The following is a 27940-nucleotide window of genomic DNA, read 5'->3' on the forward strand; positions in this document are numbered from 1 at the left end:
AATAGCTGCCTGTCCCGAGTGAGCAGTGTGTGCAGTGTTCCTGCTCCAAACTGCTGCTGCTTAGGGAAGAAAACAGAAACAGGAAACTCCATCCCTGCAGCCTTAATTCTTTCATTTCTGGTCCAGACCCCCAGGTTACAACACTGTTGGTTGATGATACAATCAGTTCACTTAGAAGGATGACAATAAGGATTTATGAGATGCTGACATCTGATGCCATTAAAAACGCAGAAATTGAAAATTGGAAAGTATTTAGGAAAGAAAACCTGATCTTATAGTATAAAGAGAGGCATTACTGAAATATACTCTTTGGCATAAGGTGACGGAAAAGAAAGTATATGTTGGACATTTTGGTAAAAACGAAGCAAAAAAAAACCAAAACACCTTCCCAGCTTGATGTCTCAAGTGCTGTTGGACTCTACCTGTTTTTAAGGCAGTCGTGCTAGAGAGGCACATGCTACTTGGAGCACACAAGTGGGGCAGACAGAGCAGGCTCGCTCTCGCCTTTGCCCTGCCAATGCTCTCCTCTTGAAAAAGTCTTGTTTCTATGTTGGCTTTCTCCGCTGGAAGGCTGTATCATGGTTATGCACCAAATGCCCCTTGGGGTTTTCTCATCTTTCCCAATCCCCCCACCATGGCCTCAAAAATTTTGCAGACTAAAATATGTTAACTTTTAAAATTTAGAAAAAATAAATTATTTTCAGTTACTAAGACATTTTTAATTACACACTGTGAAGTTGAGCATATTACCACCAGAGAATAAGGATGATGCTTTCGAAAGGGGAATTAAGGACCCATTCTGGAGAGCCAAGAGCTTCCTTTTGAAAGTAATCTGTTTGCTGTCTAGACCCAGTGCTGTGTATGTATGCATGTGTGCACATAATCGCTCAGGCATGTCTGACTCTTTGTGACCCCATGAACTGTAGCCCACCAGGCTCCTCTGTTCATGGGATTCTCCAGGAAAAAATACTGGAGTAGGTTACCATTTCCTTCTCCAGGGGATCTTCCTGACCCAGGGATCAAACCTGGGTCTCCTGCATTGTAGGCAGATTCTTCACCATCTGAGCCACCAGGGAAGACGAGATCCAGGGCTATTTGTTGGTAAATGTGAAAGTTCAGTCCAGAAATGTGACCAGCAAAGCAGCCAGTCATTGGAGTATGAGCCTGAAAAGACCTGAAATGAAATAAGGATTGATTCCCTTCAGAAATACAGATCCATTTCTGGAGAGCACAAGTGAAATACTTCATGGTGATGTTGTGTAACCTCTCGAGATTCCCATATTACTTGGAGGATCATAGATTTACAGATGCAAAAAACTGGGGCAACTGCCATTAGGAGGCCAAGACGCTGATACAGGATTCTTCTAATCATTTCCTTGAGGTTCAGCAGATGTAGAAATTATTGCTAGTAGCTTAAAGGGGGATCATCTTATAATAACTTCTCTCTCTCTCTTTTTGTATTTGAATACGAACATTCCTTTCTCCTCTAAGAGTCCTAGGAATAACTGAATGATTACAATATCCCAGGGCAAGAATTCCAAAGTCAAATAGCTACAAGAACCAGACAAGTAATGTACATGCCTGAACTGGTCTGGGAGGAATATGGGAATGCCAGTGCCACAGCGAATCAGAGAAGCGATGCCCACGGGACAGGGGTGGGGGCATGGATGCTGAAGAGGATGTGGTCCCAGTGTGTCCAGATGTGCTGACTTCTCTCTCCCCTCTCAGTGTGTGCCATCACTCAAGGATAAAATACCACGCGAGTCAGCAGCTTATAACCTCTACCTTAGGATCCTGTCTAGTTCTGAAAGAGAGTGAGAGCCATTCAGAATGGGTTCCATGGTCGTAACAGTTTGAAAAACACTGAGTTAAACAGTTAATTTGGCTTCTTTACCACAACGCTTCTCAGAAGCTTACGTGTTTTTACTTTCAAAGTGAACCTCCAAGAGTAAGCTCAGGGTACAAAGAATTTTGTGACCTCATCTGACCATTGGAGCCCCTCGCTGTGAGTGCTTCACAAAGATACTTTGGAAGACCATGCTGCAATTTACTTTGCAGTAAATAATGTGAGTGAAAATTCAAGTGAAAATCCAAGAGGAATAGTAGATGCTGAAAACAGACAAGTAGCCTGGCTAAAATAAGGATGCCTCTGAGTGACCTTGGAAAGTTAGAAGCCATGACTTAAACATATGGAGTAAAAAGTAGGAAACAAGTGTGATTTTCCTCATCAACTACATTGTGAATTAGATGTTCCTATCATTTATGGAGTGTTTGGATTTTCAAGTTTTAAGTTGAGAGTAAAACTAGAGATGATACAGGGAGCCTATTCTATAAAATAATCTATTACTCAGTACATGACAAAATCTTGACTTTTGATATTCATATATTCAACAAATATATCTTACATACCTACTATGTACCAGGAAATAAGCCAGTCACTGAGTCAAGTCTAGGATTAAATTATTAGTCCTAGCTAATGCCAGTTCTGACCTAAACCTGGGGATCTAATAAAAATATGTATTTTCAATTTGCAATATTGCTAATACAGTCCTCTCTCTGAAGGTTTATCTGACATTTTGAAAAGGAAGAGTTTGGTCGATGATCATTTACTGAGTCATAATGTGACCTGATTTGGTTTGCAGTTGCAGAGGTAGCTGTGCACAACATTTGCTTTCCATTAAGATACTGAAAATCAACAATTCTAACAGTGTGTTTATTTCAGCCTGGACCGTAGCCACTGACAATTAAGAATACCACTGCTATTTCCTATTCATCCTAGGAATTCTCCACTTCTCTCTTCATGCTGCATTTCTATAATATCATCTTTGACTCTGAAGAGGCCTTACAAATAGCTGAGAAAAGAAGAGAAGCTAAAGGCAAAGGAGAAAAGGAAAGATGTACCCATTTGAGTGCAGAGTTCGAAAGAATAGCAAGGAGAGATAAGAAAGCCTTCCTCAGTGATCAATGTAAAGAAATAGAGGAAAACAATAAAATGGGGAAGACTAGAGATCTCTTCAAGAAAATTAGAGATACCAAGGGAACATTTCATGCAAAGATGGGCTCGATAAAGGACAGAAATGGTATGGACCTAACACAAGCAGAAGATATTAAGAAGAGGTGGCAAGAATACACGGAAGCACTGTACAAAAAAGATCTTCACAACCCAGATAATCACGATGGCGTGATCACTCACCTAGAGCCAGACATCCTGGAATGTGAAGTCAAGTGGGCCTTAGGAAGCTTCACTACAAACAAAGCTAGTGGAGGTGATGGAATTCCAGTTGACCTATTTCAAATCCTAAAAGCTGATGCTCTGAAAGTGCTTCACTCAATATGTCAGCAAATTTGGAAAACTCAGCAGTGGCCACAGGACTAGAAAAGGTCAGTTTTCATTCTAATCCCAAAGAAAGGCAATGCCAAAGAATGTTCTAAATATCACACATTTGCACTCATCTCACATGCTAACAAAGTAATGCTCAAAATTCTCCAAGTCAGGCTTCAACAGTACATGAACTGTGAACTTCCAGATGTTCAAGCTGGATTTAGAAAAGGCAGAGGAACCAGAGATCAAATTGCCAACATCTGTTGGATCATCGAAAAAACAAAAGAGTTCCAGAAAAACATTTACTTCTGCTTTATTGATAACACCAAAGCATCTGACTGTGTGGGTCACAGCAAACTGTGGAAAAGTCTTAAAGAGATGGGAATACCAGACCACCTTACCTGTCTCCTGAGAAATCTGTATGCAGGTCAAGAAGCAACAGTTAGAACTGGACATGAAACAACAGACTGATTCCATATAGGAAAAGGAGTATGTCAAGACTGTATATTGTCACCCTGCTTATTTAACTTATATGCAGAGTACATCATGCAAAATACTGGTCTGGATGAAGCATGAGCTGGAATCAAGATTGATGGGAGAAATATCAATAACCTCAGATATGCAGATGACACCACCCTTATGTCAGAAACTGAAGAACTAAAGAGCCTCTTCATGAAAGTGAAAGAGGAGAGTGAAAAAGCTGGCTTAAAACTCAACATTCACAAAAATAAGATTTGGCATCCAGTCCCATCATTCATGGCAAATATATGGGGAAACAGTGGAAACAGTGACAGACTATTTTGGGGGGGGCTCCAAAATCACTGCAGATGGTGACTGCAGCCATGAAATTAAAAGATACTTGCTCCTTGGAAGAAAATCTATGACCAACCTAGACAGCATATTAAGAAGCAGAGATATTACTTTGCCAACAAAGGTCCATCTAGTCAAGGCTATGGTTTTTCCTGTGGTCATGTATGGATGTGAGAGTTGGACTATAAAGAAAGCTGAACGCTGAAGAATTGATGCTTTTGAACTGTGGTGCTGGAGAAGACTCTTGAGAGTCCCTTGGACTGCAAGGAGATCCAATCAGTCCATCCTAAAGAAACTCAGTCCTGAATATTCATTGGAAGGACTGATGGTGAAGCTGAAACTCCAATACTTTGGCCACCTGATGTGAAGAGCTGACTCTGGAAAAGACCTTGATGCTGGGAAAGATTGAAGGCAGGAGGAGAAGGGGATGACAGAGGATGAGATGGTTGGATGGCATCAGTGGCTTGATGGACATGAGTTTGAGCAAGCTCTGGGAGTTGGTGATGGACAGGGAAGCCTTGTATGCTGCAGTCCACGGGGTCACAAAGTGTTGGACACAATTGAATGACTGAACTGAACTGATCTTTGGCTCTTCCAACCAAAATAAACCTCACTCTTTGAAGCCCACTATTCATATCTATAACTTTTTTATGGTTCTTACTACTTTTCTCATAAATAAGAAATATTGCTTCAATAGTTTATTCAGTATTTATTAAAGACCTATTATGTATACTGACAGCTGGAGATGAAGTAGACACTTGTAACCTACTATATATTTGCATGTCTTTGCTTAATTTAAGCTATACAATCATTGAATTCAGAATCCTATCTTATATATATGGAATGCAATTGCTTATACATATTTTTCAAATAATTCACTAAACATGGGTTGATTTTTCCCCGTATTTCTCAGTCCTAGTTTTAAATCCTTGATGATGCTTCAGCAAAGAAGGTTCATTTTCCTGAAAATACTATGTCCGTTTCATTTGGAAATAGTTTTGACTTTCTCTTTCATTAAGTTCAGTTCTGTTTACAGGTAAAAATTTCCTCAGGTTATTAACCACTGGGCAACAGAAAGCATGTTAGACAGCCTCAGCTCCCAATGTGGGCTTCTCCCGAGAATTCAGCTAGCGCCTGCCTGTTGACAGGAAAATTACAACTCAATTAGAGAGTGTCTTCTCATGTTTTCTTCTAAGTTGCTAAAGCTTACTTTCCCATGCAGATCGGCTCTCCTCTCCTATAAGCCATGTTTCTCTGTTAATGAAAATTGTCCTTCAATCTGTGTTTATCCTTTAGCCAACAAACTAGTTTCAGTGGCAGCATTATGGTTACAGCCCACAGAAACGATTTCTGTGCAGTAATTTAGCTGTCAGTCTGGAAGTGGTAAAGGAGCAGGAAGATGGATGCTGAGCCCGGGGCATGCCTGAGCAGGCATCCTGCACGTCCTTACTTGGATGTGCACTTATTAAAGCTGGTAAAAAAATGTTTGTCCCGATTTCTCTTGGCCATTACTACAGTTTAGCTAGGGGAAAATATTTTTACTGGAACTCTGCTAATTGTTAAGAACGCTCTTATTATCCATAGAGAGGATGGGAACAGAGGGTGAAGATCATTTAGTGATGGAATTGTCCGCAAATAAAAACTGGAAAAGCAAATGACTTTGACATTCGTTATGGGTCCCCTGATATATCCATGTACTGTTTTGGAATGGTTTGGCAGGGGTGAGAAAGTATGGATATGAAAACTTCCTATTGAAGAATTGGTCTGCAAAATTATAATTTCAGGCCCATCTGCTGACTGATAACCATGAACAATCAACAAATTGATAAATCACCTCTCGACACTTCGGTGTGTAGACCGACAAAGCAGAGTAGATGGTACCTTTAGATGTGTGAAAGATGTAGACCGACAAAGCAGAGTAGATGGTGCCTTTAGATGTGTGAAAGATGTAGACCGACAAAGCAGAGTAGATGGTGCCTTTAGATGTGTGAAAGATGGTGCTAGAAGAGTCAGAGTCAGCATCTGGTCATCAAGCTCGGTTTTTAAAATTTAATTCAGATATAGTTTTTTGCTTTGTTTTCTTAACAAATTTTGTTAGGATGCAACAGTCTATTGAAGGATTTAAACCTCAGTTAAATTTTTCTGTTGTTTAGTCAGTTAAATTAACAAGCTCATAAATTCAACACTTAGTAGTATATACAAAAGCAGTTATTTTTGTAAATTTGGGAATATTATGTATCCTTTATATATTATATATATATACTATACATGCCTTATACGTTTATATTCATGTTTATTTACTATTTATATATAATGGCAATTATATGTATAATGCTTATATATGCATATATAATATATAAAATGGCAATTACTAGAGGTCTCTAACTATTTTAGACATGAATTTGCTCACATGTCGTTTTTCCTCTTGAGCAGTCCAGTGATCACCAGGCTTTACTCAGTCCTGGAATGCATAAAGTGTGTGTTCCATGGAACTTCTTATTTCTGAGATTTTCAGAATAAATCTCAGGCTGAATAAATGACTCCAGGCTCAAGTAGGTTTAAAAAGTTTTCTCTGTAGTCCCATTCTGAAGGGTCATGCTGACCTGTGTGTATTAAAAATTTTGAGGAAGTCTTGCAAAACATAAAAACTTTTAAAGTTGTTTTCTTTTTTTAAATAAAACAAAGTGTTCTCCAAACAGTCTTTTCTTAATCAATTGAATGTAGAAGAACAAGAGATTGTCAATCTACTTTGACGAACATGGAGTTACCTTCTTCTCCTTGTGTGCTCCTCATGAGACAGAGGTCTGGAGGGTGGAATTTTCAAGAAAAACTTGTTGGTGTATAATTGTTCCTAGAAGTGTCTTATGGTCCTTTGTATTTCTGTGGTATCAGTTGTAACATTTCTTACATTTCTGATTGTATCTGAGTCCTATCTCATTTTTTGCATGGTTTGAGTCTAGCTAAAGATTTGTCTTATATTTTAAGAAAACTAGCTCTTAGTTTGACATTTTTCATTGTCATCCTAATCTCTATTTCATTTATTTCTGTTCTAATATTTGTTATTTCCATCTTTGGGCTAACTTTGGAATTTGTTCTTCTCTTCTAGTTCCGTGAGATATGAAGTTGTTTCTTATTGTAGGCATTTATCACTATGCGTTTCCCTCATTGAACTGATTTTGCTGTAACTCATAAGTTTTGATATGTTGTATTTCCACTTTTATTTGTCTCAAGATATTTAAAATATTTTTATTTCTTCTTTGACCCACTGATTGTTCAGTATTATCAATATGTTGTTTAATCTCTACATATTGTGAATTTTCCAGTTTTCTTCTAATAGTAGATTTCTAGCGTTATGTCTTTGTGGTTGGAAAGTACACTTGATATGATTTCAGTCTTTTTAAATTTATTTAGAGTTGTCTTGTGGACTAACATATTATCTATCCTACACTATATATGGACTTAAGTCCGTATATGCTTAAGAAGAATGTATATTCATTGCTTTTGGATGGAGCGTTCTATAAATGTTAAGTCCATTTGGCCAAATGTTTCATTTAAGTCTAATGCTTCCTTATGTTTTTCCATATGATCTACCCATTATTAAAAGTAGGGTACTGAGGTTCTTTACTATTATTGTATTACCGTTTATTTTTCCCTTTAGATCTGTTAATATTTATTTTGTTTAATGTTGAAGTGTTCCTATATTGAGTGCATAAATATTTTTACAAGTGTTATGTTCTCTTGTTGGGTTGACCCCATTACCATAACCTAATTACTTTGTCTTGTATTATTAATACAATCTTTGTCTTAAAGTATATTTTATCTGATATAAGTATTCCTGACTCAGCTATTTTTGGTTTCCGTTTGTATGGAGTATCTTTTTTTAACCTGTTACTGTCAATCTGTGTGTTTCCTTAAAGCTAAAGTGAGTCTCTTACAGACAATATATTGTTAGGTCTTTTTTTTTTTTTTTTTTTTTTGCTTCTCTGATTGGTTGATCCTTTCTTCCACCTCATCTGGTTTGCTGTTGACCCCCTTTCTTGAACATTTCAGTTCAGTTATTGTATTCTCCAGTTGTGTGATTTCTGTTTGGTACGTTCTTCCATTTTCTATATTGGTAGATAAAATTTTCACTTGGTTCATGCCTTGTTCTCCTGACCTTGGTGAGAATCTTTATGATTGTTATTTTGAACTCTTTATTAGGTAAATCACTTATCTTCATTTTATTAGGGTCCTTTTCTGAGATCTTGTTCTTTTGTTTGGAACATATTCATCTGTCTCATTATTTTTCTTAACTCTCTTGTGTTGATTTCTGTGTATTAGATAAACCAGCCACCTCTCTCGGTCTTTAAGGAGAAGAGATAAGACTTACATACAACCCTGCCTTAACTCTTCGTTTTGTTTGAAACCTTTGTGATCGTCCAAGCAGCCTTCTTTGTCCTTCCTGGCTCTCCTAGCAGTTGAAGATATGCCACTGACAGGCGCCTAACCTGTCAATGTCCCAAAGCAGAGAATGTCAATCAGCAGCTTGAGCCTAGGGACACAGTAAATTAAGAACTGGATCTCTTTGTTACTTGTGAACACAAGCCCAGTGGTCACCAAAGCCAGGCTATCAAGGGATACGTCCTCTGGGCATCAGCCACAGAAGCTTGGGCACCAGATATGTGCACAAGCTCCTTTCTCAGAAACGATGGCAGTCTGGGTAAATGCGGCAGAGGATAAACAAGAAGACCATGCCAGCTGGCATCCCCCATCTCTGAAAAGCATTGTAAATCGGCCCCTAGATGTTTGTTAAATTGGAAACATGTGCCTCCAGGACACAGCTTTAAGCAGGACACTGCTTTTAAAAAAGCAAATAGGCCTTTTTTTCAGGCCTTTCTATCTGAGGTCTCTATAGTGCGCCCTAGAGGACGGTGGTCAGGAATTCTTTCTCTATTTGTTTACAGTTCTGTAGGACCCACAGACACAAGCCCCACAGGGCACCAGAGCCAGATGATAAGGGAGGAGGGAGTCCCACGAGTAGAAGCTGCAAAAACTAAGGCACTGGACCTGTGGGCCAGTTCCTTTCTGAAGGGAGGCAGAGAGTGAAGATCCAGGTGGCCTCTGCCAGCCTCTGGAGTCTCTGGAGAGGACTACAGTCAGTGCCGAGATGCGCATCCGACTAGGAGCCGTCTCCTCAGCCCAAGGCTTTAAGAGAAATAAATAGGCCTCTTTCGCTGAATGGTTGGATGTGTTTTAGTCTGCGGCCTCTGCACTGCATCCTGGGGGCTTTTGAAACTGAGCAGGACCCTGTGGGGCTCCCAGGCATGGAAGCTTTGCTGTGTCCCTTGTTTCTTGTCCATAGAGAATAGACTTCAGCCTCCCTGTCCTTCCTTGAGTCCCAAAGGGAAGGTTCAAACAGTTTCTAGTCAGGCAAGGGAGGGGATGAGGAGGCAGGGGAGGAGGGGTCAAGAAACAGTAGCCTTGGAGCGGGCTACTTCTTCCCCCCCCCGAGGGACACACAGAATAATATCTGAGCTCTTATGCAGAACTCAACTCCCCAAAATGGGAGAAGTTGACTAATTGATGAAGCCTTCTTCATTCCTTCACCAACACCCAGAGCTACTCAAACTCATGTCCATTGAGTCAGTGAGGCCATCCAATCGTCTCATCCTCTGTTGTCCCTTCTCCTGCCTTCAATCTTTCCCAGCATCAGGGTCTTTTCAAATGAGTCAGCTCTTCGCATCAGGTGGCCAAAGTATTGGAGTTTCAGCTTCAGCATCAGTCCTTCCAGTGAATATTCAGGACTGATTTCCTTGAGGATTGACTGGTTTGATCTCCTCGCAGTCCAAGGGACTCTCAAGAGTCTTCGCCAACACCACAGTTCAAAAGCATCAATTCTTCTATGCTCAGCTTTCTTTATGGTCCAATTCTCACATCCATACATGACTACTGGAAAAACCATAGCTTTGACTAGATGGACCTTTGTTGGCAAAGTAATGTTTCTGCTTTTTAATATGCTTTGGTCATAGCTTTTCTCTTCTTATGTTTGTATTTGTTTTATAAATATGTGTGTCTTTAACTCATCCTAGTCTTCCTTGATTTAATGTCAGATCTCTTCAAGTGTAATGTTAAAAATCGTACGTATCTTTCTGCTTACATCCTCCTGTCCTCTGGGTTGCTTCTCTCATATTTTTATATTCTGTGAACGCTAAAGCACAAGTTAGTTTTCTTTAAACAATCATTTATCTCTTAACAAATTAAGAAGAAAGACTATTTAGATTTACCACACATTCATCTTTCCAAGGGCTCTTCATTTCTTAATATAGACTTGAATTTCTCCCTCACAGTGTTTTACTTCAACCTGAAGAACTTTCTGTGACATTTATTATAATGCAAGTCCTCTAGTGCTAAAGCCTTGAAACTTCTGTTAATCTGAAAATGGTTTTGTACTGCCTTTGTTTCTGGAGAATTTTTTTTTTTTTTTTGGATGCAGAATTACAGCTTGCGAGATGTCTCATTTTGTTTTTTGATTTCAGTGCTTTACAGCAATGATTCCATTGCTTTCTGACCGGCATTGGTTTTGATAAACACAACGGTTACTCTTATTATTGTTTTTCTGTTCGTGACATGTCTTTTACCTTGTGGATGCTTTTAAAACATTTCTCTTTATCTTCTGTTTTCAACATTTTTCATATGATTTGCTTAATGTTTGTTTTTTCTTATAATTATTTTGTGTGAAATTCATTAAGGTCCTGGGGTTTTGATTGTTAAAAAAATATTTTGGAATAATAGTATGGACACTTTTGTTCAAATATATTTCTTTTGCCAAAATTCATCTCTTTTTTTTTTCTTTTAGTGACTCTAGTTATGTGTATGAAAACCATTTTATGTTGTCCCATAGATCACTGTCTATTCATTTTTATCTTTTAATCTTCTCTGAGCTTCACTTTTAGACACCTTCTATTGATCTTTCTTGAAGTTAACTGGTCTTTTCTTTTGCCATTTCCAATTTGCTATTGATGTCATCAGTGAAATTTTTCCCCCACAGACACAGTTTTTAAATCGTGGAATTTCTATTTGGTTCTTTTATAGTTTGCATTTCTCTGTTGTGATTTGCCTCTTGTTCACTTATTATGTCCATCTTTTATTTAAATCAGTTTAATTATAATCCATTTAAAAACCCATATTTGCTCATTCTAACATCTGTGTCATGTCTGGGTTTCTATACTTTATCTCTCATGTTTACTTTTTTCCTGCTTCCTTTATTGTCTATTAATTACTGAATGTATGATAGACACGGTAAATTCTGCATTGTTGAAAGTCTATATCATTGAGATATGGTTTAAATCATCATCCTTTAAAAATGCCTGTGTTTCACACTAGTTGGCTTTTAAGTAGCTGGAGTCCCATTATAATCAGAGCCTAACATGGCTCTGATTATTGGCCTAGAGTTACCATTACTTCTAAGGCTTAATGTTTATGAAGTTTCACCTGAATTTCCTGGCTCTTCAGCGAAGTCTGTCCACTTTGAGTGGAGTTGAAATTCCTCCCAGGGCTGTGTTACCTTTGGAAGCTCCATTCATCTCCCCACTGTCAGCAGCTATTCTCTGCCAGGCCCAGTGAGTTACACCCTCTGGATGAAAATAGCATTTGGCTAATGACTCAATAATTAATCTTCCTATAGAGAACAAACTGTTTCAGACTTTTTTATGACTAGAAAATTATTGGCATTTGGGGATGGGTTTATGAAATACTGTTTAAAAAGAGATGTGTAAGCTGTTCTTTTAGGATTCATCAGAAAATGCAAAGGGATATTTTTGATATTATTTCCTTGGGCTTTAATTGTATTGCTCTTATATTTCCCCCCTTTTTATATTCCATCTGTTTGGCATTTTTAAACCTTTATTTCCAGATCTTTTAATTTTATTTCTATTTTTAATATGTATATTTATTTTAATCTAGCATTTTAATTAGATTTTGAAGTCAAATTTGAGTACTTTTTTAAAACAAGCATTTGCCAACTTGTATAGATCCCTCCATAAATAAATGTAATTTCCTAAATGCTAACATTTCCCCCCACCACTTCACTGAATGTTAAAGTACATTTTTATGTAAGAATCAACACAAACAAGAAATCATTTGTGTACTGTGCTTTCCACATAAAATCACCAGGCAGACCTTCTAGTGCTTTTAGTTGTATAAGCTACACATTAACAGAATCTATTATTTTGAAGATGTTGTAAGTCATGCATTATTCTAAAAGCAGAATACCAACATAGATGTGACTATAGATGTGCCACCTGAGGTTCAAACAAACCAGATTATTTTATCAATTGGAATTTATTCTTTGGCAGGCAACAAGGTCATCTATTTGTAGTGTGAAAGTAAAGCAGAAATTCTTTTAAAAATGTAGCAACAGCCATGGAAAACAGAATGATCAGGCATCCTACAGAGAAGCATGAGATAATCGTTCTCCGGTTAACTTGGTTTCAAATTTTATTTTACATATTTATTTAGGCTGTGCCATGCAGCAGCATGTGGGATCTTAGTTCCCTGACCAGGGACTGAACCCACGCCCCCTCCAGTGGAAGCTCGTAGTCTTAAACACCGGAGCAAAAACCACCAGGGAAGTTCCCAAATTTTATTCTTTTTTGAAAAATGATGAATCTACTTTTATCCATCACATCACAGAATGGGAAAAATCTGAATAAATTGTTCTTTGCAAATGTTCTAGATTTTGGCAAGAAGTATGTTTGGGGAGGTCGTTGGGGATTTGGCTGGTTTGTTTTGCCGCTCTCACATTTCTACCTTTTACCCTTCTCCTTTCCTATAGGTTTTCCTGTTCTAGCCTCTTTTCTGCCCTTTCCCACATTTTTTTAATGACTTGGCCCATTTAGTTCATTTCCTTTATCCTTTCCTGAACACAAAACTGAAGATAAACACTCTCAATTTTAAAAATCTAAATTTCTTAGTCTTGGTCAAGGCCCAGTTTCTCCCAAATGATGAAATTAGAAATTCTTGGCTTCATACTTGGCTTTCTGTCTTACTTGTTCCTGACCCAGAGCCTCCAGAATTGTCCATATTTCTTCCAGAGTCCTTCCCATCCTCTTCATTTTGACCAGTCTAATGAAATCTTCTAACTGAAAGTATAGCTGAATTTGTATTCTTTTTTTTTGCATGAATTTGGATAAGCTAAACTGCTGTAACAAATGGACCCAAATCTATAGTGCTTAAACATAGGAGAGGTTTATTTCTTGTTTATAAAACAACCTGCTGTGGGTGTTTAGGCTGCTCTCCTCCATATGATGACTTGGGGACGGGCTCCTTCCATCCTGAGGCTTTGCTGCCCTCTGCTCCTTTGATGAGGCAGCGTGGTCAGCATGGGTTTACCATACTCAGGTCTTGGTGGAAGAGAACGTAACAGAGGGCCATTCACCTCTTAATGGTCTGGACTCAGAAGTGGCCCACATCGCTGTGGGAATGGTGGAGTCAACTTAGACATGAATCATACACTCATCACTTGTCCAGCTCCTACCAGAAGAACATGGACTGGGCAGTCTGCAGCAAGGAGCAGTTCTGTTATTAAACAGAGTGATAGTGGATCAGATAACCTTAGGTGGTCCATACATTTTAGAAGAGTTCCTTCCCCTATTTGTACACTGTGTCATTTAGGTTGATTTTCACAACTTGCTAAGGTTAAGATGAGGGGGTGCAAATGAGACATTGTGGACCATATGAAGATTGTGAATCAATTTTGAGAGATTTAAGGAAGATACAGATTTTTCTGCCAAATATGAATTTAGATGTGGTAGTTAAGATCATACACTCATATAATCATACTTACTGGGTTCAAAGCCAGGACCCAGGATGTCTTACTTGTGTGACTTCCTAACCATGCAGCCTTGGGCTGGCTGGCTTCTCAATGCAACAGATTCTTCTTCCATCAAATAAATGGAAAGGATAATAGTGAATGCTTCATAGGTTTGCTTTGGAGAATAAATGAGACAATGCACACACCTTGCTTTACGTTGGGAATACCTGGCACATAGTAAACACTCAATAAATATTATAATGTAAGTGAAGGTCGCTCAGTCATGTGCAACTCTTTGTGACCCCATGGACTATACAGTCCATGGCATTCTCCAGGCCACAACACTAGAGTGGGTAGCCTTTCCCTTCTCCAGGGTATCTTCCCAACCCAGGGATCAAACCCACATCTCCCATATTGCGGGTGGATTCTTTACCCGCTGAGCCACCAGGGAAGCCCAAAAATACTGGAGTGGGTAGCCTATCCCTTCTCCATTGGATCTTCCTGCCAGGGTCCAGCCCCGGCTGATCCAGGGTATTCGAAGCGGGGATGGTGTCGGCGAGGATAAGGATACAATAGCTTCAATTAGATATTAATTAAAGATATAAAGAGAAATAGAATGAGGATAGCTCAGTGAGGAAATTCAGTGGAGAAAAGAGGCTGAGTAGCTTGGTTTACGCGGGAGACCAATAAAACTTCAAGACAAGAAGTTTGCACCACTTATGTAGGCCGCAGGCGTCCTTCCGTTCTCCTGAAGGAGAGGAGACACTGAGGCCTCCCCAGTCGGATCTTAGAAGCCCAGGCATAATTAGCAAGCATGGCAGTTTCCGTGCTCCAGATGGAGACCAAGTTTCAGTGAACAAGGCCTGCACTTTATTTTCCAAAGTAGTTTTTATACCTTAAGTTGTGCATAGAGGATAATGGGGGAAGGGGTGGAGTCATGCAAGGACAGCAGTTCCTGGTTCTAATCGAAGCCAGGCTTTCAAACTTATCATATGCAAAAGTTCAGGTGAATTACATCATCTTCTGGCCAGGAGGCCTGTTAACATTTTAAGAAACTTATCTTTCTCTAAAGGTGATTATTCCAAAGTCAGGCACCAGCCTCCAAAAAAGCACTGGACAAAGCTGCATTCCTATAGGGCAAAGGTGAGGTGGGCTCAATCAAGAAAAGAATTAACTCAAGGGTCCAACGTTACAAACATTGAGGCTACTACTTACATTTCTATACACCCATTATATCAATCAATACACTGCCAAGGACACAGTAGGTAAGGAGTATGGAGACTTAGCAGCAAACATTGGCTCAATAAGTGAAAAACCCTTCACCAATACAATTTCTAATCAATCTTTTAACTACTCAAAAGAATCTGGGTTTAGACAGTTTAGAACATCTCCTGCCTCTCACAGTTGGGAGGCTCTGAACAATCACATGTGGCCGGAAAAACCTATTCAGGCAGGCTAGAGGACTTCCAAAGGAGTTTGTAGGTTGAAACACTGTCACACCCAGGAATTATTAACTGGAGCTGTAAGCTAACTCTTTTTTCAGAGAGAGGTAGTGGGGGACAGCCCCCCGTAAAGCCAGAGGTGTAGGTGAGAGCACAAAGCAGAAAGTAGGCAGACTCTGGTTTTGGGGGTAGATGCTCGAGAATTTTCAGGGGGACTCCTGAGGCTCGATCCCGCCTTTGCGTATGCCGAGCCTCCTTCCTCATGACCTTTGCCACGGGCGGAGTTCCTCACGCTGGCTCCCGGCAGTGATAGAATTCCAGTTGAGCTATTCCAGATCCTGAAAGATGATGCTGTGGAAAGTGCTACACTCAATATGCAATATGCACTCCCGGCATCTTCCCAACCCAGGAATCAAACCAGGGTCTCTGGTATTGCAGGTGGATTCTTACCAACTGAGCTATCAGGGAAGCCCAAATATTATAATAGTAATGCCAATTGTTATTAGAATTATTATTCATTCTCTCAACCCATGTACATACCTGCTTTCCAGGTGTGAGCAATTTCTGGCTCTAAAAGAGAAAGCTCTTAACAAATGTTTTTTTTTTTCTTTTTTTCTTGTCGCTCAGTCATGTCCAACTCTTTGCGACCCTGTGGATATAGCCTGCCAGTCTCCTCCATCCATGGGATTCTCCAGGCAAGAATACTGGAGTGGGTTGCCATTGTTAGACCTCAAAAAAAAAACCCTGGAAAACAAGAGCATTATTTATTTAATTTCATGACTTCTGAGCTAGCTTTGCCTCCTGATGGTATTTCTATTTGTTCTCACAAAAGTCAATATTTTCCTGTTTCACCATTTACAATAGATTTTTATGTGGGGCATATAAACAGTATGTGAAACTATTCACATTACATTCTTCCAAGTGTAAGATCAAAATAGAAAGGAAGGTATGAGCCTGCTGCCATGGTTCATACGAGTGGTGGAAATGCGAGTAGTTTTGCTTCTGCAGAAACCAAAAATAAGCAGGGAGGGCATGTTTGATAATTGGAGGTTTCAGAATAGGGCTCTTAGGCACGGGGTCACATTCGTGAGGATAAACACATTGGGTTCAACTTTTTGTGACGGAGGAAGAGCTCTGTTTGGTTTTATATCCGTGTACAGAAGTGTATTCACACTTCTCCTTCCTGTTCTCTCAATCAGTCCTCCTGAGGCTTGATGCACCATATCTAATTCTTCATAAATCAGCTAAGCTTGAGAGTGATATTGACAGCGGCGTTGCTGACCCCATTGTTTTCCGTCAAGAGTTTTATTCGGCTTCAAAACAATTTGCCGTGCACGCCCTCGTTTGCTTGCCACACAGGTCTTTGTTTGGGCTGAAAACTTTGATTTATAACTGGAAATAATTGATGGCTGTGGGGTAAGGGGACCATAGCTCATGCTCCTCCTCTTTGAATCTTCCTTTGCCCAGAAATCCATGTAGTGGCACATTCTCAAGGGAACAGGGCTGGGAAATTTTCCATATACCCAATGGGAGGCCATTCATCATGGTGAGGAGCGTGTTTGTGAAAGGAAAGAAAACAAAAGTCAGACCACCTCAAGATGGCTTATCAAAAGACTAGATGTTAAAGCTGATGTATTCATTGTGGGGCATTTATAAAGAAAACCAAGCTATCTCGTGAACCAGATATACTTGCTACTCCAAAAGTGAAATTTGATATTAGTACTTCAGATTATTAATATTGAGAAGCCTCTTCAGAGCCCCTGACAAGTTGCTTGGTCATTGACTGCAGAGCATTTGGAAGCTCTTTTTAAGTGGCACAGTCTTTTTTCTAACAATGGAAAAGGAAAAAAAAAAAAATACAGATGTTTTTGTTCTGTTCTGTTTTTGACAGCCTCATAGCTTGCAGGACCTGTCATTCTAGAACTTGCTGAATTTAAGGCTGTGTTCCCTCCTCACCCTTTAGGTTTACTAATTCAAAAAGGGTCAGTGAAACTTTCTAAACTGCACATTTCTTCAGGATGCAAAAACTGATACCAAGTTTCTGAAAGTAATTTGAGATTCTTCTCAAGGATTGGAAAGAACCAATCCTTGAGAGTAAGCCATTATTTTTTCATATTCGTTGTGAAAATATCAGACTCTGTAATTTATTTTCAGTTTATTTTGGTTTTTCTCCATAAAAATTACCTTGCCAGCTAAGGATATATCAGGATATTTCAATAGCCTACTGAGAAAAAAATTACATACACACTTTTACCAATGAATTATACTTCTAATATTAGAGTAGCACATCACTAGATGCAGTAAATTTTAGGTGATTTATTTACACAAAGTGTTTTCATGATTGAGAATGTTAATCCATCAAGGAAAAATAAAGGAAGTAACAAAGAAAATCAAAGAGAATTGTAAGCTGAGGAGAACTGGATTATATCCTACAAAAACATCCCGAATTATGACAAGAGCTGTGTTGAAATATTAATATTGCTTAATATCAATTACTGTGTTTACTAAGTAAACAGCTCTTACATTGAAGTAGCGTTGAAAATGGTCCGAGGCAAGCATGTCACAGTGCGTTTTTTCATGCACCTATTGATATAGGCATTATTTGAAGTAATTTGCTTTATTTTGCAGTGTTTTATCTCAGTGAAATTCAGCAATATCAATTCTCTCCTTGGAAGAAGAGGCAAGAACAATTCATTTCTTCCTCTTTAAAGGGGTCTGAACTGATAAATAGTTCCCATGTGAATGACGGTAAAGTCAAAATGGAAGTAGTGCTTTTCACAGATTGTATTCCTTGTTAAATCAGAATCCTTTGAAATGAATAGAAAGACATTCCCCAGATGTTGGTACTCAGAGCCCCGTGCAGTGACACAGGAATCAGTTGACCATATGTGAGCTGTATCAGTATCAGACTTCAATCCATATCATTCTGATATGGCTTATCAGAAAAATATTCATTAACAAAATAACAGAAAGCGGTAATTTAAATCCATAGTTAATCTGAATGAAAGCACAAAATAACACAGACATGGAACAACTGTGAAGAATTAAAAATCTATTTCCTTGACGGGGATGGGAGACAAATTCTGCAATAGGTTAGCATCGGAAACAACTTGGGACCTCTGCTTATCACAGAAAGAACTTGGAGATAAAACCCCCACACAGATAAGAAGCCTGTACTGCAGCATTTTTAGTTCTTTCTTGGGAAAAATATCTGAAGAAAGACTCCAATAGGGGATGTTAAACCTCTCCAAACTTCTGATATTTGATCTTAGTTTTAACAACTCTGCATTTCAAAACCAAAATTTACTTATTTTGTACAAGTGGTTTTTTTCAATATTCTTTTTTTTAATTTTAAATGAAATATAGTTGATTTAAAATGTTGTATTTATTTCTAGTGTACAACAAAGTGAATCAGTTATACATATACATATGTGCACTCTTTTTTAGACTATCTTCCCGCAGACGCCATTACAGAGCATTCCGTAGAGTTGCGTGTGCTGTACAGTAGGTCCTGTTAACAAGCTGCTTTGTGTGCAGCAGTGCGTACATATGTCAACCCAGTCTCCCAGCTCATCCCTAGCCCTCCTCTCCCTGGGTAACCACAGTTGGTTTTCTACGTGTGTGCCTCCCTTTCTATTTTGTAAACAAGTTCATTTGTCTTTACAAGTGTTCTAATTTTAAGACAGCGTGTCATTCTGGACGTCTCCCATTCACCCACCTTCCTGTTGTCTAACGTTGTCATTTAGTGAGGATGCTTTGTCCCTGGGGGATAAGATTTTTTAGACTTTGGAAGCACAGCTCCTTAATACAGAGTTAATGACTCTCATCTCACTTGGTGTATGAACAGGTTAAATTAGGCCGAAATAAAGTATTAGTGGTACTGAGGAAACAGAAATGCCCCCAATAAAGTGTAACATTGTAGCCATAAGCAGAGAAGAATCTCAGAAACAGCCAATATGAACTTAAAAGAGTAATTGCTCTATGGTGTATCAAAGCACGCATCTCTCTTCAGACTCACACTCCATTTTTCACGTAGGGGAAAGAGACGATTTCCTTCAAAAAATGTCTAAAATAATCCATGATCTCAAGAATACTACATACATATTATTAAAATAAAATATGAAGCCTGTCGGCTGTGTTCCAGAAAAGCTGAACTGGGGTAAGGGACGTAATGACCAGTCATAACCCAGCGTGCAGTGTTTAACTGGGGGGTGGACTTTTCACCACTGTCCCTGGCAGTAGCTGCCATTTGATCCTGAGGCTTGGATGACATGCTTCCTCAGTAGTGCCCATTTAAGGACCTTCGCGGAACAACAAGTCGGTCCCCTGGGCAAGTCCATGCCAACCGCAGTAAAGACCAATGTGGGAGTGAGTGAGAGGCCGTTTTTTGCTAGACATACAGCATGGAAGGCGCATGGATGCCTTCTGGATGCTTCCTGAGCTCTGAACGTGCGTGGTCTCCTGATGGCAAAGGCTGGAAGCGGAACTCAGTGTGTCCACGGATTTTATGGTTTCCTTAGGAAAATGAATTCTCAAGTTCCAGTCCTCTTTCCAAGCACAGGTAAGTCTTTGGAGAGCAGGAGAAGTGTCCAGAAACTGTGACGAGCCTTTCTTTTCCAGCACATAATTGATCCCAAACCAGACCTTTAGCTGGACAGCTCGTGGCTTTATGCCTACTACAGAATCCACCATCTGCTTCACACGGGGTAGATATAAATTTTATAGACTTTGCAATTATCGTTTAGTTGGTTTTAGTTTGGTTAGGTTTTTTTTTTCTCTCAGATACTCTCTGAGCAGTCATAGACAGAATGCCCATAGCAAAGGAGGACTGGAATATTTGGAAAGTGGGCACTAAAAGGCATGCGTCACATTAAACAGTTGAATACATTTAAAGGCATCCTGGAAATTGAAATCTGAACATCTGTACAGAAAAAAAAAAGGCAAAAAATAGAATCTGTTGTTGCTACTCTCAATAGCATGTAAAAAGCCATGGAAAAAGGTTTAATTTGGGGTTTATTTTTCCCTCTGTGATACTGTGATCATATTGGTATGGTCTGCATATTCTGCAAGTTATGTCAAAATTGATAAAAATGCGTCCTGCAATGAGGTTGAATCAAAAGATGCTGCATGGAGATTTATTTGCAGGATCTGGGGATGTGTTTGAGCATGCTGTTTCACTCAAATTAAGAAACCAATTGCAGCCCGATGTTCTTTTACAGACTTCTAGTATTTGGATAATTGAATGGCTATGCCCTGCCTCACTATAGCTTAAGAGGCATCTTTCTGGGATTGGGGAAAAGTGGAAACAAGTGCTTTTACAGCCGGGCTCCTGGAATCTGCTGACTAGGCACTTAAGAGAGAGGAGGCAGTCCTGCCCGTTGCTTTAAAAAGTTCACAGAATCTTTCCCATCTGTTAAGTGGCGGGAAAAAAAGTATCCAGCCGAAAAGGTTGCAAACTGTGGTGATGTTTGAACTCTTTTGAGAGCAGGATCACAAAGCAAATACTCCAAATGCCGTTTTCTTTTTGTTTCATGTAGGATGTTTTGTTTGTTCAGTTCTTTGCCCAAGATCCTTTATTAAAAAAAAAAAAAAAGAGGCTCTGTTCCCAAATAAAGTGTCTCTATGCTGCTAATTTGTAAGCAGGCATTCCCTGAGAATTCAGAGAACGCTGAAGTGAAGACTAGTTGTCTGCCATTTTACTTTCGATGCTGTTTCTAAAACCACATTGCCCTGTATGTGGGGAAGAGACGCAACCTCTGAGCTCTCTAGCCTACCCCTCACCAGTAAGAGCAGGCTGTTACCTGGAAATTGAAATCTTTGACTCAGATCATGGGCTTCCTACTTTTTTTTTTTCCAGAAAAGAATGCAAAACAGTTTACAATTGTGCAGAAATTCTCTGAACGCCTTAATATTTATGATAAAATATGTCTGTAAAAAGTATGTCGCCCTGCTCTGAACGAGAACTCTCTTGCTCGCAGTGGACAGGCTCTTCCACATGATTTTGGCTTCCTTTTCTATTAGCTTTCAGTTGTTTTGTTTTTAGTTATGTGATCTGGCACTACTTAAAGCTCTGGTTTTTCTCCTTCTACTCAAGTAACTGGGTTGGGATTGTTTGTTGCTGTTGTTTAATTTTTATTGGCGGAAGTCAGGAGTGATCCTTCTCAGGACCTGCTGTGAACATGGAGCTTGTAATTCATCACCACGGTGTTAGAAAGACTGGAATCTGGACTCTTCCCATGCCCAGCCTTATCCTGGGACTGAAGTGTCTTCAGGGCACAGGCCTCCTGCTTGCTCACACGCGATGAGCGGTTCCCCTCACTCTCCTTCTCGCCCAGTGCCCACCCTGTGGTTCTGGTGGGGGTGCAGGTGTGTTCAGAGCAGTTCTTCTCAAACTCCAGTGTGCGTCCACACCACCTGAGGCTCTTGTTTACATGCAGTCTGTGATGCATGCAGGCTGAGGGGGGGCCGCGTGTCCTTATTCCGAGAAAGCACCCCCGGACATCAGTGTCCTGGGCTGTGGGCAGCAGCGGTGCAGGATGCCCCCCGCCATGAGCTACAGTCAAGCAGACTGTCTGTGAACCCGCGCAGGACACGGGGGCGGGAGCGAGAGGAGAGGGGCCCTCAGCTGACATCAGTTACCCATTCCACACCAGTCACCTGCCCTGCTAAGTAAGTGTGGAAGGTCCCTGATCTTTTGCATGAGTGTGTGTGAGAACATATTTTTCTTTTTTTTTAATTTATTTTAATTGGAGGCTAATTACTTTACAATATTGTGGTGGTTTTTGCCATACATTGACATGAATCAGCCATGGGTGCACATGTGTCCCCCATCCTGAACCCCCCCACCTCCCTCACCATCCCCATCCCTCAGGGTCATCCCAGTGCACCAGCCGCGAGCACCCTGTCTCATGCATCGAACCTGGACCAGCAATCTAGTTCACATATGATAATATACATGTTTCAATGCTATTCTCTCAGATTTTTTTCTTTTTAATGGGAGGATAATTGCTTTACAGTGTTGTGTTGATTTCTGCCGTTCAGTTCAGTCGCTCAGTCATGTCCAGCTCTTTGCAACCCCATGGACTTCAGCAGGACAGGGAAGCCTGGCCATACAACTGCGCAGATGGTCCCTGATCTTTACTCAGTACCTGGCTTGAGAGACAGACATGTAAACCAGGAACAGCCTTTGAGTGCGTTAAACAAACGGCAGTGGCCCTCAGGGGAGGGAGCGGCTTTGCAGCTGTGGGCTGGGTGAGAGGCTCCCGCACTGATGAGGTAGGAAGGGACCTGTTCAGAGGTGTAGAGACATGACCTAGCGTCATGTCAGAGGGAGCTCACGGTTCCGGGGGCAGGCACTACATATGAGAGGACCAGCAAATGCAGCTCACAGTTACTTAAAGAAAAAAAAAGTCCCTCATATGCCAGTCATTTCATGCTAATTAATTCTAGTCTTACAACAAACCTGAAAGGAGTTAGTATTTTCCCATTTTGCAGATAAAGAAACTGTGGTTCAGGGAGATTATGGAACTCCTGGGCAGATGCACAGCTTGTTACAGGCTGGGCTGGGTTTCAAGCCCAGATCACCACGACACCAAAGCCCTGTCTGTTTCCCCTGCCAAGATGGGGAAAGTCAGCAGAGGCCAGATCACCAAGAACCTTATAAACTGGCTAAGGAGAGTGAGCCGGCCCCTCGGAGCAGTGGGGAACCTCGAAAGACTTCTATGTAGAGGGAAGGTATTTGGATGTTTGAAAGATTATTCTGGAAGCTGTATGGAAGATAAATGTAAAGGGGCTTGTGGAAATAGATGAGAAATTGACGGCTATTAAGCACCCAGAATTTTCAGGCCATGGGTGCTCTAGGGAAACATGAATTCATGAAATTCAAGGTCTTACTATCTAGTCTAGGAGAAAAACTTACATACATGAAATAATATGCCAGATACAGGATCTGAAAGTACTGCAAGTTCAGACTTACTTTGAGTACGTGGAGTGTCCGAGGAGCATACCTGCTGGTAAATGATCTTGTCTGAAAGCAGGAGGAAAAGAGGGTGGAACTCTGTAGTTCTGAAGACCTGATGCCTTAAGATCCACTCATTGAGTGTGACTTAAATCCAGTTGAATCTTCACACACCCATACTGTCGGTTGTCTGCTTATGGGCTATTTCGTGCTGTTTCTCGGCCTTTCCACTGTTCATTTCACTAACCTCTATTTGAAATTCTTCCCCAAAGGCTGCCTGTTACATATCTAGGGATAATGGCATGTGAAGTATGTATCTGCTGTGTGCGCTCAGTCGTGTCTGACACTTTGCAATCCCATGGACTGTAGCCCGCCAGGTTCCTCTGTCCATGGGATTTTCCAGGCAGGAATACTGGAGTGGGGTGCCACTTCCTGCTCCAGGGGAGCTTCCCGACCCAGGGATGGAACCCACACCTCTTGAGTCTCAGGATGCGTCGGCAGGCGGATTCTTTACCACTGGTGCCACCTGGGAAGCCCGGGTTGTGTGGATAACCATCAAGGAACAGTCATTTCTGGAGCTCCCACTTCATGCTGGGCAAAAAGCAAAATTGCTCTGGAGAAATTCCATGAGCAAGGTAATGTCATTCTCTCTTTACAAAGGAGGAAAGAGCAACACAGAGCAGTTAGTGAACTTGCTCGGGGCACAGAGCTGGTGAGAGTCAGGACGCGGACCAAGGCCTCCCCAGCCTCAGAGTCTTGCATCTTGCCCTTGGCAGCACTGCCTGCCTTGCATCCCAAGTTCCAAAACTGTTTTACTTGCTCAGTGTGTTTTTCTTGCTACTAACGCTTGAGAGGAAACTAAAGGGCTCGTCATGTGGGTGGACCAATGAGAAAAGACAGACTAGGGAAATAGGAGGATCGTCCCAAGATCAAGGGCTGCTCTTCCCCCGTCTCCTGGCCTCTGGTCCTTTGCTGGTCTCCAGGCCTCATCCCAGACGTGGCTGTGTGTTGCAGGAGCCTGAAACTCCCTGAAAAGTCCCAATGCCTGGCTTTGAAAAATATGGATGCCTGCGTCGACATTCTGCTTCACTTGGTATACAATGGCTTGGAATTTCTGAAGCTCTTTAGGTGATTCTGGCATGCAGTAGAGTTTGGGGACCGCTGTCAATCGCTTTTGAGACAGGAGGCTTGAGACTGGTGTGCAGCATTGGTTCTTAAAATGTGGTCCCCTGCACCAGCAGCCTCAGTACCACTTGAAAGTTATTAAAATGCAAATTTTGGATTCCATACCAGACATGTATATCAGAAACTCTGAGGGTGGAGTCCAAAAATCTGTGTTTTAACAAGCTTTCCAAGTGTTTTTGATGCAAGCCAACCACCCCCTTGGCCGTACTTCCTCCCAACAGGTTTCTGGTGTGGAGCATGCTGACCAGCTGTCTGCTATTTTTACTGAGGCCAGAGCTCAGGGGAAATATATTTAAACCCAAATGACAGTACAAGGTATTCAGATTTGTATTAAAGATGGATTTCCTGGTAGTGTAGGTTGCCAGCCGCAGGAATAAAGAACCGAGGGAGGATTTTGGAATCTTTCTGGGGGTGGCCAGAGTACTGCACCATCAAAAAGCGAAGAAAGGAAAAGGAAGAAATTGTCCTCTGGAGAAAAAATGAAAGCAGTGAGTACTGTCATCTGACTTCAGTCATTTGTGGCCCCTCCTTCCTGTGCTTTGAAGTCAGCGGGGATGTATTCTTAAGGGGGAAAATCTCAGAGCAGTTGAAATCTACATCTTCCCCAAAGCTCTGTGCTGATGGCAGAAAGCAGGCGCTCCCTGCCTGCCTGAGAAGGGTAGGGCTGGGTCACGGTCAGCAAAGTGACTTCTCCCCTGCCTCCTGCCCATTACTGGGCCTCTTAATTGGCATCATTTCCCTGCCTCCGCAATTATTTTCTTCAACATTATAATTTTAAGTAACTCAGTATATTAGCCTATTTCCCTAATGCCCTTTGTTGCATGTTCATTCAGTGTGGCTGGTTTTTGTCATATTTTTCAAGTATTTCCCTCTGGGCTTAGTATCTGCTTGAGTTCTGTTTTATTGGTTCTTTGGACAATGGTTTGTGAAAGAAGAGTTCGGCATGTCAGGGTGAGAGAGGTGTTAATGGGATATAATTGTTTAAACTGAGGACTCTTTGTAGCCCCAGGATGGGAGGAAGAGCTGACATATTCATGCAAGACTGGGTACCTTTGGAAGAATTAAGGGAAATCATATCTAAATTTATTGCACAGATTCAAAAGATCCAGCTGTTTGACATTACTCATTGTCACCAATCCTAAGATGCTTTAAAATATTAATATGTGAAAAACATTCCCCTATGTATTATTTAGTTATTTATTTTTAGTTGTACTATTTTCAGCCAATCACTGGCTTTGAGTTTTGATTTGGACCTCATTTGCCTTTTTCTGTTTCTAACACATCACGAAGAACCTATGTCTAAAACTGCAGCGAAAATGCTGAGGGAAGGAGGCAGAGAGGGTGGGGAGAAGGGCAGCTTAACTGTTTTTACCTGGGCTGGGTGGGTGTTTCACCTCCTAGTATCTCAAGATGATTAATCTAGGGGTGACCCTGCCTCTTGATTATCCAACAGTTGAAGACCCTGGGAAGACGAATCTATTCACAGAGAAGATGTTGGCAAAAGAAAATAGACCCCTCGGAAGGAAAACGGCTTGGTTACTGTTTCAGCTAAGAAGTGAGATGAGATATGAAGCGATGTTTTATTTCACGTTACCTGAAACCTCTCAGATGCAGTCTTCCCTAGCCCCTGGAACTGAATAAGGAGACACAGACAAGCCTTTGTTACTGGCAGCGGAGAATAAGAGCTACGTCTCACCACATGTCAGCGACCTTGCTGTGTGAGTTGTTTCTTCCAGTTCTTTGGAGTGATTTGATTGAACAGGTGCAAGTGGTCTGAAAGGTAGAGGAAGAGCAAGCCACCAGTGACACGGCGGTGAGGACTCTGTCCACATCGTATTTCCGTGTTTGTACTATTCATCAAAGACCACCCTCCACAGTTTAAACCAGAGACACTGAAAGAGACGAAAGAAAAAGAAGATAGGATAAAATAGAAATACAGCCCAAGTATATCCCCAGGTACTAAACAAGAGAGTAAATAGTTAATAATACTGTGTTATATATTGGATTGGCCAAAACATTTGTTCAGTTTTTCTGTAAGATGGCTCTCATGTTGCCTAGTCATCTTTAACTTCATTCAAAACAACTTTGTTAGATTGTTTTGTGACAGCCATCATATCGGCATGCATTAAAAAAAAAAAATCAAAATTGGTGAATTTTGTGTAGCCACTTCAATTTTCAAGATGGAAGAGTAAAAGCAACATTTGGGGTATAGTATGCTCTATTATTTCAAGAAAAGTAAAAACACAACTGAAACACCAAAAAAGAAAAGATTTCTCCCGTGTATGGCAAAGGTGCTGTGACTGATTGAACAAATTGAAACTGGTTTGCAAAGTTTCTTGCTGGAGATTTCTCCCTGGACCATGCTCCCTGGTCAGGTAGACAAGTTGAAGTTGATAGCGATCAAATCAAGACATTAATTGAGAACAATCAACATTACACCATTTGGGAGATAGCCAACATACTCAAAATATCCAAATCAAGCATCGAAAATCATTTCCACCAAGTTGGTATGTTAATCGCTTTGAAGTTTGGATTCCACATAAGTTAAGTGAATAAAACCTTGATTGTATTTCCACATGCAATTCTTTACTTAAACATGAGGGAAACCTTCCATTTTTAAAACAAATTGTGACGGTCGATGAAAAGTGGAGACTGTGCAAGAAAGTGGGATGGAAGAGATCATGGAGCAAATGAAACGAACCACCACTAACCAGAGGCCGGTCTTCATCCAAAGAAGGTGACGTTGTGTGTATGGTGGCATTGGAAGGGGGTCCTCTATTACGAGCTCCTTCTAGAAAAACAAATGATTAATTCCCCAAAATACTGCTCCCAATTAGACGACTGAAAGCAGCATTCGACGAAAGCGTCCTGAAGGAGCCGACAGAAAACGCATCACCTCCTGTCGGGACGACACAAGGCTGCAGGTTTCTTTGACGACTGTGTAACTTGGCTGCGAAGCTCTGGTTCGTCTGCCTCGTTCACCAGACACTGCACCTTCGGATGTCCTTTCCTTTCGGTCTCTACGACATTCTCTTAATGGAAACCATTTCAACGCCCTGGAAGACAGTAAGAGGCACCTGAAGCAGTTCTTTGCTCAAAAAGATAATATGTTTTGGGAAGGTGGAAGTATGAAGTTGCCTGAGCAATGGCAGAATGTAATGGAGCAAAACAGTGAATGCATGGTCCAATAAAATTCTCAATGGAAATGAAAAATGTGTCTTTTATTTTTACTTAAAAACCTGAAGGAACTTTTTGGCCAATCCAATATTTGACGCTGCTAACAGAGTAGACCTTAAATGTTCTCACACAAAAAAGAAGTGATAATTACATGATGGGATGCAGGTGGTAGCCTGTACTGTTTAATATGATACAATCATTTTGCAACATAAGGATGTATCAAATCAACACACAGTGTACCTTAAACATACAGAGTG

At 40.6% G+C, this 27940-nt stretch overlaps 3 long non-coding RNA genes across 9 annotated transcripts in view; 2 read left to right on the forward strand and 1 right to left on the reverse strand.

Moving 5' to 3' along the window:
- Positions 1-27940, forward strand: part of LOC129642941 (uncharacterized) — a 91688-nt gene that overhangs the window by 52582 nt on the left and 11166 nt on the right. The window lies entirely within an intron of this gene.
- Positions 14770-23601, reverse strand: LOC129642943 (uncharacterized). Its single transcript, XR_008709952.1, has 3 exons — positions 23340-23601; positions 15905-16108; positions 14770-15715 (listed from the first exon to the last, which is right to left on the reverse strand). It is a non-coding gene; the product is annotated as an uncharacterized LOC129642943 (long non-coding RNA).
- On the forward strand, positions 23084-26651 carry LOC129642940 (uncharacterized). Of its 6 annotated transcripts, none has more exons than XR_008709944.1 (5): positions 23362-23376; positions 23594-23956; positions 24336-24414; positions 24728-24994; positions 25960-26651. It is a non-coding gene; the product is annotated as an uncharacterized LOC129642940 (long non-coding RNA). The 6 variants fall into 6 exon arrangements; XR_008709945.1 differs by having other exon boundaries at positions 23691-23956; XR_008709947.1 differs by lacking the exons at positions 23362-23376; positions 23594-23956 and adding an exon at positions 23084-23098.

Source organism: Bubalus kerabau, chromosome 2 (genome assembly GCF_029407905.1).
Source record: "Bubalus kerabau isolate K-KA32 ecotype Philippines breed swamp buffalo chromosome 2, PCC_UOA_SB_1v2, whole genome shotgun sequence".
Lineage (NCBI taxonomy): Eukaryota > Metazoa > Chordata > Mammalia > Artiodactyla > Bovidae > Bubalus > Bubalus kerabau.